Source organism: Lithobates pipiens, unplaced genomic scaffold (genome assembly GCF_037356315.1).
Source record: "Lithobates pipiens isolate NorthernLeopardFrog02 unplaced genomic scaffold, aLitPip1_a1.2 Scaffold_13, whole genome shotgun sequence".
NCBI classification, from domain to species: Eukaryota; Metazoa; Chordata; class Amphibia; order Anura; family Ranidae; genus Lithobates; species Lithobates pipiens.
Window position 1 is genome coordinate 346,303,826 of NW_027507718.1, and position 16,558 is coordinate 346,320,383.

General features: G+C 46.0%; 1 protein-coding gene across 1 annotated transcript in view; it reads left to right on the plus strand.

Moving 5' to 3' along the window:
* Positions 1 to 5,014: 5,014 nt before the first annotated feature.
* NPY2R (neuropeptide Y receptor Y2) overlaps positions 5,015 to 16,558 on the plus strand; it is a 126,356-nt gene continuing 114,812 nt past the window's right edge. The window contains exon 1 of the mRNA XM_077477085.1: positions 5,015 to 5,721. The gene's annotated coding sequence lies outside the window, so the exon portion shown is untranslated. The remainder of the gene's footprint in view (positions 5,722 to 16,558) is intronic.

Genomic DNA, 16,558 nt, shown 5'->3' on the forward strand with positions numbered 1-16,558 from the left:
TATTACCTTTGTTGCGACTACAAATGGTACATGACTCCATGTATCTTTTGCAGTCCTTTGCAACTTGCGGCCACCAGAATGTGTGTTGCACTAGATCAGAAGTTTTGGAAATGCTGAATTGCCCGGCTAATATATGATCATGTCAGAGCTCGAGTATGGTGACCCGGAGATTTTCTGGAATGAAGATTTTGCCATTGAATCAGAACAGGCTGTCTTTCGCTAGCAGCTCAGCTTCTGCAGGAGGGTTTTCAATGGAAGCTTGCTTAATCCGGCTTAAAAGATCTTCTTGTAGTAGGAGAACATTTTCTGCCGACAGGATAGTATCTGGAGAAGTAGGCACTTTGGGGTTGTTAAACATACAGGACAAGGCATTTGGTGTTTTTAGACCCTGGTCTGCAGGTTACATGGAAGGCAAACCTGGAAAAGAGCAGCGCCCACCTCCCCTGATGTGGTTTCAACCTTCTTGCAGATTTCAGGTATTCCAGGTTTTTACGATCCGTATAGATCAAAATCAGATTAGCTGCTCCCTCCAGAAGGTACCACCACTCCTCCAAAGCCGCCTTTATTGCTAATAGTTCTCGGTCCCCCACAACGTAATTTCTTTCAGGAGCAGTTAGCTTGCGTTAGAAGAAGCCAATGGGAAACAGAAGAGCCTTGGGACCTTGTCGCTGTGAGAGTACTGCCCCAACAGCGACTTTGAATGCATCAACCTCCAAGACAAAGGAGACAGCCGGGTCAGGGTGTTTCAGCACAGAAGCAGAAGTAAAAATTCTTTTGAGGGTTTCAAAAGCAGTTTGGGCTTCGGGAGTCCAATGGAAACAAACTCCCTGCTTGTTCAGCTGGATAATAGGGGAGACGATGCCCGAAAATCCCTTAAAATCCTTTAATAAATTAATAAATAAATTTAATAAATTTCCAATAAAAGTTAGAAAAACCCACAAACTGCTGATCCTTCTTTTTATCCACAGGAGCAGGCCATTCAAGGATAGCGGAAATAGTGATGGTTTCCTGGGTGACCGGACCAGACTGGATGGCAGATTCGTCAGCGAGATGTATAAGTAGTCCTTCGGTCTTGGGACGTAAAGGAATGCGGTGTCTTGCTGCAAAAGTGGAGTCCATAAAGCAGCTGCACGCTCCCGAATCAATGATAGCGGGAAATTGGATGTTCTTTACGGGAGCTGCAACAAAATGGAAAGAGCAAGATAAGAAAAAGCGTTGGTGACAGCGAGGATTTAATCAGCAGAAAGAGAATGCCACTTACAGATCTTGGCAGGGCAGGATCTCATGTAATGCCCAGGTTCCCCACAATACATGCACAGATCGTTCATGCGGCGTCATTGGCATTCTTCAGATGTAAGTGTAGAGCGTAGCATACCCAGCTGCATAGGTTCTGGCACATCTGAAGTGGAAGCAGGCTAAGCTGGTGGTGTGGTATTGGAAAAGCTGGGCACTCTTGGCAACATCCAGGTTGGACGTGTCTGACCTGTGTTTTTCTTAGACCTGCATTCACATAGGCGTCTATCGATCTGTATGGCTAGATTAATAAGTCCATCCAAGGTCTGAGGAACCCCTACTCAGGCAAGTTCATCTTTAAGAGGACCAGACAGACACAACCGAAGGCAGCATTATTCCAGTTGGTATCTGCACTCCAATGCCTGAACTCTGCAGCCCTGCGACCTCATTGTAATACATGGAGAATGGCTTCTGCTGAGGGTCCTCATAGATTCGGGCCATAGTGTCAAAAAATGTGGTCAGGTTGGATAGTTCAGCAGCTTTTTGTTCGACATGGCGATGCGTCCAGAGCTGTGGCTCATTCTGAAGTAGGGAGATCACAAAGCCCACTTTGTTGGCTTACAAAGAAAATGTCCAAGGCTGAAGGGCAAAGTAAAGCTCACAGGAGTTAAGAAAGGCCCTGAATTTGCTGCGATCACCAGAAAATCTCTCTGGCGTAGGCACTGGGGTAGAATCACTACTGCTGGTGGAGCAGGCATGTTGGCAGAAGCGGGTGGAGACCCCTGGGTAGTAGCAGGCGGAGAGAGAGCTAGAACACATTCATCCAGATGGGAGTAGCCTTTTGGAGACTCTTAACCACCTGGGTCAGGCCCCCCAAGTGCAAACATAGTTCATCCATCGGAGAGGCTCCCTGCTCGGGTTCAGAAATGGCTGCTTGATACTGTCACGTACCTAGTGATGAGCCTGGAATGCAGAAGAAGACCTCTCTTGCATCCCTGACTCACGGCCCCTGATAGAGGAAACAGGAGGCACGGGAGTCTAAGGTAGCACGAGTGCCTGTCAGGATCAACAGCCGGAGGATAGATCAGGCAGTCTTCAGGGAACTGTAACTGGATCAGCAGACCTTGGTGGCAGTAGACAGGAACCAGCAGGCAGCAGGGAACACACAGGAACAGATAAGTCCCTCTGGAGCAGGTACACAGAAGAGTCAGGCAAGCTGGGCCAAACCAGACGCTCAGTACAGGAACAGGTGCAGAAGACAGAGATGAGATTGTGGAGCAGGCCGGGTCGGTAACAAATGAGCACGGATGGACCAGAGGATGAGGCAGTTGCAGAGTTGTAGACAAGCCTGAGGTCAGAGGCAGGCCGAAGGCAGGAAAGGTCACAGGTCACGCTGGGTCAACAAAAGATCAGATTGGGTCAGAAGATAAACTCAGGAACACTGTAGACCAAGAAGCTGAGGGGGAGATCTGAGGGAAGAACTGGGTTTAAATAGCCCGCCTGGCGCCGGGAAGCACAGACAGCAGAGCCAGTCATTCCTGACAGGGGGAGGTGAGGGAGAGAGAGATTGGAAGAGGGAGAGAGAGATTGGAAGAGGGAGAGAGAGTGAGGAAGAGGGAGAGAAAAAGAGAGAGAGATGGGGAGGGGGAAAGAGGAAGAGGGAGAGGGAAAGAGGGGGGAACACTGATAGGGAGAGAGAGAAAGGAGAGAGGGGAGAGAGAGGGGGGTAGAGGGAGTCAGGGAAGGGGGGATAGAGATAGAGAGAGAGAGAGAGAGGGGGGGAGGGGGGAGGGAGGAGAGAGGGAGATAGGGTGAGAGGTAGAGAGAGAGAGGGAGATGGCAGGTAGAGGAGAAGGAGGGAGCTGTAGAGAGAGGTGGGGAGGGAGGGAGAGGGGGAGAGAAAGATAGAGAGGAGAGGGGGAGAGAGAGAGGGGAGAGAAGGGAGCGAGAGGAGGCAGGTGAGGGAGAGAAAAAGAGATGTGGAAGAGGGATAAAGAGGGAGAGAGACTGAGGAAGAGGGAGAGAAATAGAGGAGGTCAGGAAGAGGGAGAGAAAGAGAGAACAAGAGAGGGGCAGGAAGAGGGAGAGAGGGGAGAGAGAGGGGGGGAGAGAGAGAGGAGAGGAGGTGGGGAGAGATGGAGAGAAAGGAGGAGAGGGATGGGGAGGTGAGGGAGGAAGAGAGAGATGGGGGGATAGAGAGAGGGGAGGAGTGGGGGAGGAGAGAGGGATAGGGAGGTGAGGGAGGGGAGAGAGGGGAAGGGAGAGAGGGGGGGAGAAAGAGGGAGAGGGGGACAGGAAGATGGAGAGAGGTGGAGAGAGAGAAATATAGGGAGGAGGTGAGGAGGGAGCGAGGAGGGAGAGGAGGGGGAGAGGAGAGAAGGATGGGAGGTGAGGGAGGGGAGAGAGAGAGAGACGGAGGAGTGGGGGTGGGAAGGGAGAGAAGGGAGAAGGAGAGAGGGATGGGAGTGAGGGAGGGGGAGAGCGAGAGAGGGTAGGGGGAAGGGAGAGAGAGAGACGAGGGAAGGGAGAGAGAGAGGAAGAGGGGTAGGAAGAGAGGGAGAGAGAGAGAGGGGGTGGGGGAGAGGGGCGAGAGGAAGAGGGGAGAGAGAGTGGGGGAGAGAGTGGAAGAGAGAGAGGGCAAGGGGGAGAGAGAGGGGGGAAGAGAGAGAGAGGAGGAGAGAGGGCAAGAGGAAGAGAGAGGGTGAGAGGAAGAGGGAGAGGGGGGAAAGAGAGGGAAAGAGAGAGAGAGGAAGTGAGAGCGGGGAGAGAAAGGTATTCCTGCACATCGGTGATTCTGTGTGTATTCTGAAAATGAAATCCTGCTGATTTGATGGTAGAAGTTAGAGAAAGGAATGGTAGGATGTCTGGATGTTTTGAACAGGTGAGGGAGGGAGGAGGGAGAGAGAGAGAGGGGAAGGGGGGAAGGGAGAGAGAGAGGACGAGGGATAGGGAGAGAGAGGAGGAGATAGGGAGAGAGAGAGGAGAGAGGGGCAGAGAAGAGGCAGGGGAGTGGGAGAGAGGGGTGGGGGAGAGAGGAGCAGAAGGAGAGAGAGAGGGGGAGGTGAGGGAAAGAGAGAGAAAGAGCGGTGGAAAGAGGGTGCGTGAGGGAGAGTGAGGAAGAGGGAGAGGAAGAGAGAGAGAGGAGGGAGAGATAGAGAGGAGGGGTAGAGGGGGGTAGAGGGAGAGAGAGGAGGGAGAGAGAGTAGGAGGAGAGGGGGTGGAGGGAGAAATTAGAGAGAGAGTGGGGGCGAAGGAGAGAGAGGGAGAGTGTGATGGGGAGAATGAGAGAGAGAGGGGGGAGAGTGATTAGAAGAAGGGGAGATGAGGGAGGGAGAGGGAGGGATGAAGAGGAGGAGAAACAGAGATGAAAACAGGAAGAGGAAAAAGGGAGATAGAGGGGGGGAGGAAGAGAGGGGGCGAGAGGGAGAAGTGGGAGAGGAAGAAGAGAGAGAGAGGGGGGGGGGAGATGGGGAGAGAGGGGAGGGAAAGAAAGTGGTGGGAAGAGGGAGAGAGAGAGAGAGTGAGAGAGAGGGAGAGGGAAAGAGAGAGAGGGAAACAGGAAAAGGGAGGGGGAATACAGAGGAAGAGGCAGAGAGAGGGAGAGGGGAGAGAAAGAGAGGGAGGGGAGGGAGGGATAGAGGGAGAGGGGGAGGAGAGAGAGAGGGAGGTGAGGGGTAGAGAGAAAGAGAGGGGGAGGGAGGTGAGAGAGAGAGAGGGGGGAGGGGGTGAGAGGAAGGGACAAAGAGAGAGAGGAGAGAGAAAGAGAGAGGGAGGGGAGAGGGAAATAGAGAGAGTGACAGGGAGAGAGAGGGAGAGAAAGGGAGAGGGGAGGGGTAGAGAAAGATATTCCTGCACATCGGTGATTCTGTATTCTGAAAATGAAATGGTGCTGATTTGATGGTAGAAGTTAGAGAAAGGAGTGGTAGGATGTGTGGATGTTTTGAACACTTTGAGGAAGTTCTGGCATGGAGGAAGGCAATGTTCCAGCAAGCATGATGCTCCCTGGACAGGGTTGTCTTCTGTATGGGCTCCCCACCCATTTCACCAGAGTGGTCTCATCTCGGGTGAAGCTGGGGAACTCTATATTAATAGATGGATGGCTCTGTGGCTGGAAGGGTGGGTGGGAGGTGTGTTGTTGTCAGAGCCCGAGCACTGACTGGCTCCTTCTATTGCATCCCCGACTCGGTGACTCCCAAGGACTTTAATTAGCAGCTGTGAGCTGTGAGCTGTGAGCACAGACCAGTGTGGAGTGGAGGAGGAGGACTGCTCACTCTCTCCCTGCCCCTTACCTATGACAAGGGGACATCTCCACCATCCATCTATACAGAAATCTATGGATAGATCCTAGAAGCCTCCTGTCATTACACTGAGCCATCCAGGAGAATGTGGACTGTCACTTCAAGGCAGCGCTTAATCTCACCTAGAAAAGAAGAAGAAGATTAAAGAAGAGGAACTTTTATTTCACATCGCAGAAAGAAAGCTGACTTTGTAAGTTATACAAGACAATTCTTCTTCATGATGTGTATTGTATTAGATGTTAGAGCAGCTCCTTCCCAGCACAGCACCAGAGTTCTATGATAGGATCCAGGGTCACCCATCCCTACTCACACTCCTTGGGTAGATTGTTTCCCAGTTGTATTTTTTCATCCTATGGGGGATGTTATCTTGTTTCCATTGTTTCATATTAGAGAGAGAGAGAAGAATATTTAATCCTCTATAACAAGTACATATTCTGTTATGTAAACACTGCAGTGCATTTTAATTATTTACTATAAATATATACACACAGTCTTTGTAAATGAACACAGTTCTCATGCTTAAGAAAACAAAAATGTAATTATAATGAACTTGTACAAAAGAGCAACAAAAAAGAGAGCAAAATCAAACTGCAGTTACCCATAGAAACCAAATGTCAGTTTATTTGATTCCCATCAGTGCCTTAGACATTTTTTTAAGTCTTATGGAATAGGATTATTAGCCACAATATATACTTGTGCTTCTAGATTTTGTTCTTAAAAGTGAATGGGGAATATAAGATTTGAGTTTCCATCATTTATTATTATATCTTAGTTCAATTGGAAAAAATGTATGTGATAGTGGCCACACACTGAACGATTTTATATACGATTATAATCAATTGATTTACTGTCCGAGGTAAAAAATGCAGTCAGCTGATGGAAAAAACGGTCCAAAGAGTCATATATTTAAGCATCATATCAATCTACCTACTTTCCTATTATCATATTTTCTATCTAGACAAAACAGAATAATTTAGATTAAATATGTAAAGTGCTTTGTAAATTGATGGTGCTATATAAATTCCTGTAATAAATAAATAAGATAAATACATCAAACAGTTTTGCTCAAAATTGATTGATAACACGTTAAGATTGATTTACTAAAAGCGAAGAGTGCAAAATCTGGTGCAGCCTTGCATGATAGCCAATCATCTTCTAATTTCAGCTTGTTCAAAAACCTGGAAGCTGATTGGTTTCTATGCGGAGCTGCACCAGATTTTGCACTCTCCAGTTTTAGTAAAGCAACCAACCCCCATTGTGTGTATTTTCGACAATTCAAAGATTCAATCACATTGTCCGATTTATGAAGAATCGTTTCATCAGAATGTTATGTGTATGGCCACCATTAGAGACATACCCCACTTTTAAGTACACAATGGGGTTTATATACTAAAGCTGGAAAGTGCAAAATCAGGCTCAATTCTGAAAGAAACCAATGAGCTTCCATATGCTATTACCAAAGCTTAATTGTGCAAGCTGGGGTTAGAAGCTTTCCAGCTTTAGTAAATAATACCCATTGTGTACTTAAAAGTGGGGTATGCCTGTACATGGTATAGTTCAAGCTTTTTAACTACCAATACTTGTGTCACACTGTAGTCTGTAGTCTCTATAGTGAAATACTGCCAGAAATACTGCCAGAAGTTTAACAGTTCCTTAGAAAAAAAAATACATATTTTACTAAAGTTTACTAAAAGTATACATATGCATATAAAAGTGATCAACATTGGAAAGAATCTGACAACTAATAGCAATGTTGTGTGATGTTACACATAGAATAAGAATAAAACACTGACATCTGTAGCAGCGTGTCATATTTTTTTCATTGCTTATGTTGCATGAACGTTAGGGACACTCGATAGGCAAATTGTGTGAATTTTTCACATATTATAGTCATTAACTTTTCATATTCACAATAAATACAGGTTAGGCATATTTGCCATGGACATTTTTAAATACCATATTCCCAACTTCCCATTCCCAACTTGTATTCATAGAAAGGGGATGCTCCCATATTAGGTAATGATACCATGAAACAGAACTTTTTAATATATATATATATATATATTAGATTTGTATTTGCTTTTCTTGCATGCACCATTGTGCAGATTGGATTGGTATTTTATTTTCACAAAGTCAGTATGAACTAAATGCATTAAAAATATCTTTTTAAAATAGAGTTTACAGTTTAGAGTTTCAGCTTTAATCCTGCTGTGGAAGTGACCAGACTCCAAATACTGAAACACATACTAGAACCCAGGCATTAATGTTGTAGTGGAGATCAACGCTGATGTTTACTACCCCATAACTAAAACATGAGACACAGAATGATATAGTCTTAATTTTAACCCAACCCCTGACCTTTAATAAGCTAACCAAACCCCCAAATTAGGGATGGACAAACCAGCAGGTCCAATTCACAGAGGGTTTGATGAATTCTGCTTAACATTTGCAAAACCTGAATTTGACAGTGAATCCTATTGAAATTATGGGGGGTGAATCTTGATACTAAATTCTGGCCATCGCCAAGGTTAATAGGCAAGCTAGTGTCCAAAAAATAATTGTGATCTGGGCGCCGCCATGGGGGACAATTAAGTAAGCAAAATACTTTTTTTAAATGCCATGCAGTGGGGAGAGCTTCCTTTAAATTCAAAGTTTAGGGTGACATGATAAAAACAGCAATCCTTTAAATGACATACTTGGGGATGCCTTTGAACTGTATGTAGTGTTACAGAACTGTACTATTTTCACTGACAGCCTAAAAAACATTGAAATCTTGTTTACAATTTTTGAATACACATTTTTTTTTTTTACTTTTTAGTTGGCTTAAATACAGCCGTAGTACCCTAAACGGATTCATTTTCATCTACAAAAAGGCTGTTTTAGGTTGTTTCAGTAGTAATAGGCGTGAATTGGCCAGTAAAAGTAGCAGCCCCAACAGATTTAAAATCTATAGAAAAAAGCTAAAGCCCTCAACTTCATACAGATTGTCCAGTGGCACAGCAGTTCACTTTTTGTGTTTGTCAGCAACAACTGTAGTTGCTGTTTAGCTGCAGAAGCCTACTGACAGTGTGAATGAGTCAAATGTTTATGCGGTTGGAGCTGCCTGGTGCTGCATGCAGATTGTGAATGGCGTGAAGTGGTGGGTGTGCAGACTCTGGGGATGTATATTTTATTTTGCCAGAGTATTTTTCATTTTTTTTTTTTGGGATGCACAACATACACTTGTTGCTGAAGCAGAGAAAGCTGTCCCTTTGTTTGCAACACATGGTTGTACAGTAAAGTGATGTTCACCAAAGAACCACATATTTATTCCCGCCTTGCCATAGCTACCTTTAAATAAGACAATCCTCTCTATTAAAAATGCCAGGCAGGGCTAAAGTGAGAGGCAAAGTTTCTACTGAGTTAGTAGGAGGCAAGCGGGTTTTGCAGGACAAAGTGGTGGTCAGACCACACCATCTACATTATGGAAATGTCTGCTTTTTTTTTTTTTTTTTTTTATAACATGGCTGTTTAATACGACTATAGCACATGCAGGAGATAGTTGAGTAGTTGAGAAAGCCTCCCTCTTCTGAAACGTAGAGCATCCTGTTGTCGGGTTAATTTGACTTGCAGCAGTAGAATGATCTTGGTCATGTGCAAGAATTCCTCCTTTCAGATACTGAGGATGAGGAAAAAGCATCATGACTGTGGAGGGCAAAAGACCTACACTCCTCCTCATTCTATACTTTCTGCATCTCACCCTCGCCACAACATTCTCCTGATGCATGTTCCGCATATCTGTGACCTTTAGTGATATGGTCATGGGTTCATTAAGAGGTGGGTCAGATGAAGGTTTGAAACTTTGGAAAATCCTTCTATACCCGCCCCACCATCTCCAGCAGTATCCTGCCCATGGCAGGTGTCTATTTAACAATTGCTGCAGCAGAAAAAACCCCATGCACAGCATCTTAATGCCATCTTGGCAAAAAGTCTGGCCTTGCAGCTGCTCCCATTCCAGAAAATAGAAATGACTGCCTTCCATCTGTTTATGGTATGTGCTACATGACAGTGGCAAGTATCCAGCCTCCCAGCCAAGAAAGCCATCTCTTCCAGCATGCATGCTTAATGCAATGTGTCTGTGTCATTGGACCATACTGTAATTGGTAGGGTACACATGACTATAAACACATGTTTGGGCAGGGGCGCTATATATTGGTCCAATCTTCTGGAGCTGGTGATGCCTACCACAGCTCAGTCACCTGTACCTTCTTCCCCTTACTGGCCTCATCCTCCACCTCTCCACCTCCTTGGAACTGGCAGTTCCCCTCACATGGTGCAAAGCATATTCAACATCCCTGGCTAAATACTGCCACGTTGTGTTGCAGCATTCATGCCTGGAGTACAGAAGCCATACAGGGCTAGAGCTGCTTGCAGACAGAGAGGTGGTTGACTCCATGTCATCTCCAGCCAGACAAGGTTATGTGTGAAAATGACACTAAACAATACCCCCCCCCCCCCATTCACAAGCCCAGTGCTGGTATGCCAGCTTGGCACCTTAATGTTCCTACACTTAATGACAAAAACCACCCCCTTCTTCATGACCTGGGTAGTCCCACATTATTAATTTCCCTCCTGCCATCACTATCTGTGTAAATAATTTTTGTTAAACTTTTACAGAATTACTTTTTTTTTAATATTCTTTATTCTTTTTATTTTTACTTTTGTTTGTTCCTTGTAAGATTGTCCCTGCGCTGATCAAGCAAACAGGTGTAGGGACAACAAGGCTTTAACTAAAACACTTACCAGCAATCATACCATGGACTGCTTGGTATTAAGGATGTATCACTGGCTGGACTTGGCTTAATATGCGCTTGATGTACTAGCCTGCCCTACTGCACGTGCCATGTCAGATAAAGCCTTCAGCGCAGTGTGGGGAATTGTGACTGAGAAGCTGACTTTAAATGATGTGAATCACACCTGGACCACAGAGAACTACCAAAATCCCACTGCCAATTCTACTAATAAAATCAATAAATGTATTTTCTATACTTTTAACTAAGACCTTGTTATTCTTGTTGATGCCACAGCTACCAATATTTTTGCCTACTGGCACCTCTCCTTCATCCCTGTCCCCGTCTTCTCTTTGCCAGAAGTCAGTTGACCCCCTCAAATATTTTTTTTTGAAGAGAGCTCTTTGAGCCTTCAGTCTCAACATTTGTCTTTGTTCTCACTGCCATATGTCTCTACATTTGGGCCTGTGCATATTGTCTTGAAAATGTGGGGACAAATAGTGATGGACTCCTTTCACAGCTCTGCTCTGTTCTGTGCACAGGCACAGAGATGATGTCACTGCTCCTTTAAAAGGTAATATCGGGGTTTGCAAAGGCATTGGGTACACACAAAGTAGATTTCTATCCTTTTTGCTTATTGAGATATATATATATATATTTATTTTGTTATTCTTTTTTTTTTGAAATTTCATAATAAAGTTACAGACATTAAAACAGATTCAACAGTCAGCACTATGATACACCAGCACCAGTGAACAATCCAGACCATACCAGTGGAGAGGAAACACAAGCAGCAATCTGAGTGTAGCATGTATGGTAATTTAATACAGTTAAGAGAACTGGTACTCAGATATCGGCGAATGTCAGTGGACATATCAACGATGACATCCGCCGCTCCATATGGCTGAATGGAGCGTCCGATCAGGTGGACTTGATCGGAAAGCCAGTGTCAAAAGGGGCCTTAAGCTGGCTGGTTCATTAAATAGATTTTGATCAGTGTGAGCAGTGCTCTCTGAAGAGAAATTAGTTGTTTAATTTACTTTCTTTCAAAGAAACGTGCTGAAAAACATTTTTCGATCAGAGGCTGCAGCCACTGATCAGTGTATTCTGAAGGCAGTGGGTGTAGCTGTCAGAATACAATGTCCCGTGGAAGAGATTGAGACTGAATAAAAAAAAAAACTAATAGTGTATGCCAGGGCTCAAAATTTCAAATCCTGAGCTATTAGCCAGGCCTCAAGGGTTACTCGCCATCAGTTGCCCAACAAAACCCTACCCTGACCCGCCCATAATTTCGTTTTATGCAGAATTACATTATAAAAATAAATATTAATATTGACCATCAGTACAGCCTACCTGTGTCCATCAATGCCGCTTCCCCTATGTCCAACAATGCAGCCTGTGTCCATCAATGCAGCCTATCTGGGTCCATCATTGCAGCCTACCTGTGGCCATCAATGCAGCCTACCTGTGGCCATCAATGCAGCCTGTGTCCATCAATGCAGCCTACCTGTGTCCATCAAAGCAGCCTACCTGTCTCCATCAATGCAGCCTTCCTGTGTCCATCAGTGCAGCCTACCCGTGTCCATCAATGCAGCCTACCCGTGTCCATCAATGCAGCCTACCCGTGTCCATCAATGCAGCCTACCCGTGTCCATCAATGCATCCTACCTGTGTCCATCAAAGCAGCCTACCTGTGTCCATCAATGCAGCCTACCTGTGTCCATCAATGCAGCCTACCTGTGTCCATCAAAGCAGCCTACCTGTGTCCATCAAAGCAGCCTACCTGTGTCCATCAAAGCAGCCTACCTGTGTCCATCAATGCAGCCTACCTGTGTCCATCAATGCAGCCTATCTGTGTCCATCAGTGCAGCCTGCCTGTGTCCATCAATGCAGCCTATCTGTGCAGGGGAAGAGAGGAGAGAAAGAGGATTGCCAGCCGGATCATCAGAGCGCGGAACATTACTGTAACAGCTTTCATTTCAATTGGCGTGTGTTCCTGCAGCTTGCTGTCACATACAGCCCCACCTCCTGTCCCCAAGACTTTGATATACGTTACACGTCCTGGAATTGGACGGGTGTTCTGTCTATCAAAGTACCCGAGCTAGGAGGTGGGGCTGTATATGATAGCGAGTGCGGGGGACACTCAACAATTAAAAAAAAAAAACTGTTACAGCGATGTTCTGCGCTCTGATGATTCGGCTGGCTCTCTCTTCTCTATTACTCTCAGCGATCACTGGGAGAAGAGCTCCCATTCAACCCTGCCTGCCAGCGGTGCTCGCACACCCCCCCTCCCCCCACTCCCAGGCAGCTCACACGCCAGTCCTCATTTTCCACACTTAAAATGCGACTAGACGAGTGTAAAATTTGAGTACTGGTGTATGCCAATTTAAAATGCATTTACCAGATTAAGCTAAACTCCAGGTAATACTTTTCAAGCAGTTACAACAACAGTTTTTTTTTTCCTTCATTTGAGATAAAGTTTTTACATAAATAAATAACAGATAGCCATTGTAAGCACTCCTGTCAGTGGTAAATGTTTTTTCTCAACCATCTAATTGACCCATTGGCTGTACAGGATCACCTGGTGATTATAAAAGGGAAAAAAGCTCAAAAAATCAAAAACTATCACAGCTATATCTTCTACATGGATGAGCGCCTTTGAGGTGGAGAAACTTGACTGGCCTCAACCTGAGAGAATCTGATAGAGTCTGGGCCTCAACCTGATAGAATACCTTTAGGATGAATTACAGAGGAGATTGTGAGCCAGGCCTTCTCATCCAGCATCAGTGCCTGACCTTACAAATGCACTTCTGGAAGTATGGTCAAACATTCCTATAGACATACTGCTAAACCTTCTGGACAGCCTTCCCAGAAAAGTTGAAGCTGTTATAGCGTCAAAGGGTGGACCAACTGAATAATAAACTGTACAGACTAAGACTGGGATACCATTACAGTTCATGTGCATGTAAAGGCAGGTGTCCCAATACCTTTGGTAATATAAGGGTTGATCCACTTTACACTACAAGTGCAGTTGTAAGTGCAGTTGCTGTAGATTTGAGGGGTAGATCTGAAATGAGGGGAAACTCTGCTGATTTTATCATCCAATCATGTACAAGCAAAAATGCTGTTTTTTATTTTCCTTGCATGTCCCCCTCAGATCTACAGGGACTGCACTTCCAAGTGCACTTACAGTGCACATGTAGTGCAAAGTGGAGTTGCCTTTAGTAAATAAACCCCATAGTGTATTTCTAAATCTAAACTTTCCCCTTACCTATTCCTTAAGAGCTGGTTCACACAGGGGCGACACGACTTTCAACGCGACTTTTGGAGGCAACTTGGACACGACCTTAACACGACTTGAGCATGGCTTGGGGCGACTTACAGCACGACTTTAAGTCGCCCCAGGCCAGGCGACTTTTGCCGTGGCCAATCAGAGAATGAGCTCTGAAGGGGGAACTCCACGCCAAATTAAAAAAAAAATGGCATGGGTTCCCCCTCCGAGAGCATACCAGACCCTTAGGTCTGGCATGGATTCTAAGGGGAACCCGCTACGGCGAAAAAACGGTGTGGGGGTCCCCCCAGATCCATACCAGACCCTTATCCGAGCACGCTACCCGGCCGGCCAGGAAAGGGGGTGAGGACGATCGAGCGCCCCCCCTCCTGAGCCGTACCAGGCCGCGCGCCCCCCCACCCCAAAGCACCTTGTCCCCATGTTGATGAGGACAAGGGCCTCTTCCTGACAACCCTGGCCGTTGGTTGTCGGGGTCTACGGGTGGGGGGCTTATCGGAATCCGGGAGCCCCCTTTAATAAGGGGGCCCTCAAATCCCGGCCCCCCACCCTATGTGAATGAGTATGGGGTACAATGTACCCCTAGCCATTCACCTGTGAAAAAAAATGTACAAAAAAATACAACACACAAGGGTTAAAATAGTTTATTGCACTGTTTATTGCACAGCTCCGGGGGTCTTCCGTCTTCGGGGGTCTCGCCGGACTCCTCCACTATCTTCTGCTAGCTGTTTTACTAGCGGAGGAGCCCGGCTTTCTTCTTTGCCGCAGCCCTCTTCTTCCGACTTTGGGGATCTTGTCCCCCTCTTCGGTTCTTCTTGCCGGCAAAGAAGAAAGCCGGGCTTCTCCGCTCGGTCTTCTGTCGCCGCTGCTGCCGCTGTCGCCGTCTCCTGTTCTTCTCTTCTTCTCTTCAGGAGATGTTGACTCGTCGCTGTCTCCGCTCACTATGACAGAGCACGCGGTGTGCGGCGACTTATATAGGAACATTAACGGATGATGTCCCCGCCCATTATGATGTCACAGTCCCAGCATCCTCTGGGCCTCAGCAAAATGGAAGCCTTCAGCAAGAATAAACAGGAGCAATGCCAGAGGCAATTTACAGCACACACTCATTTTGGTAGCATAATTATTAACGTAGAAATAATAATAAAGAACATTATTTTTTATCAAACTGTTATAGGTAAAGTTCTGCTTTAATAACACTCACTCTTTAACTTTAGCTTTATCTACATTCACACTTGTACTTCTGCATTTAGCTTTTCCAAATGTGGGAAAAGGTATTAAAGCAGAGCTAAAAATGTACCTGTCCTTCAACAGTCCCCTTCCCTTGCTGCATCTGCTTCTGGATGCTGGTCTTTAGTCATCTTCATTGGCCGTTGCAGAACAATATCACTCCTCCACATGCCAGACAGTCAGTTACCCAAGCACAAAGAGACCATACCAGCAATGTAAGCTGAGCTGCACAGGTGCAGCTCAGTTTCCATATCGGAGAATGTGGCAAGCAGACAGGTAGGTGTATTGTATTGCAGAAGAGACGTTACATGTTTCCTTTGCAATAAAGAGCCTGTCTCCTCGCAATTCGTGAGGTTAGCACTTTGGAAAACTAGAGGAGGGGCTAAATACTTTCCCATCAGCCAGCATCTGATGCGGACAGTTACTAGGATCTGCTGGTTACTGGTAGACACCTTTTGGTGGACATCAGGGCTTCATACTTCAGGAACGAAAACCACAGTGCCACCAGCAGGTGATCCAGTTTCTGACAATGTAATAGACAGTTTAGCTATGGGGGTTTATTACTGACTAGTACTCCTGCATTATATGTGATAATGTCTGAAAGAGGGGCAGCAATACATCTGGAGAATAACAGCGGTTTCGGGTACCTTTCGTTACTATCAGAACTAGCTAAAAGAAAGTTGGGAGGATCATGGATAAAATGTTCCCGTTTATTAGAGCTAGAAAAAAATAGTTATAGATTTTTTTCTTTAGTTGTTTAATATTAATTTCTCATTTTTTAACAAGATATACAAACATACATTAAACACTTACAAAATTTAATGTTGTGATACATAAAGAAAAATCAATATACCAGAGATACCCCTTCATCTAATTATATTTTTTCCACTCTTTGTTATGCCCATTTCAACACCTCTGGATCTTGAATTGAAATCAATTATAAATTTGTGTTTAAACATCGAGCCAACCCTATATCTTAGGACCAGATTTTACTGTTTGAAGATTTTTCATTAAATCCCATCATGTTTTATACATATCCCACCCTATGCCACAAGATCCCTTACCTATTACTCTCCATATCTGTTAGTAAGGGGCTTTATACTCTGCTCCAACCAGTGGCGGAATTATCAGGGTCGCAACAGTCGCAAGTGGGACTGGGCCCTGTAATTCTCTGCCACTTCAGGGGGTCCACTGGCAGCCCGCCCGCCGCCCGAGGGGCCCACCTGACTGTCCGGCCGGGGGTGTGCTTGTGTGGTGTTATTCATTGTCGCTTGTCATGCCGTGGTGTGAGGGGGGGGCTTCCTTCACCAGCGTGAGAGAAGTGCTCGGTTGGCTCCGCCCCCGCCTATCCAGAGCGACTGTAAGGGAGGCGGGGGGGAAACAAAAAAAAACAGCCAATTCAGTGCAGCCAATTCAGTGAAGGCGGGGGAGGAGCTCTCTGAAGCAAGGCTTTCCTGGAGGAGCGGAGGCACGCTTCGTGGAGGAACTTTGCGTCACTCTGCAGTCTGCAGGATTCTAAGGAGGGGGAATCGATCATCATCGATTGATTGGCGGTAAGTCGCCATCCCCCCTCCAGATTGTGCCAGCCCGCCACCCCCCTCCAGTGCCACCACCTGCCCTCCAGTGCCACCAGCCCACCATCGCCCCTCCAGTGCCACCACCACCCCTCCAGACTGTGCCACTCCAGTGCTAAAGGCCCCTGGAGGACAGACTACCACTAAACTTGGCTTTAAACTTTT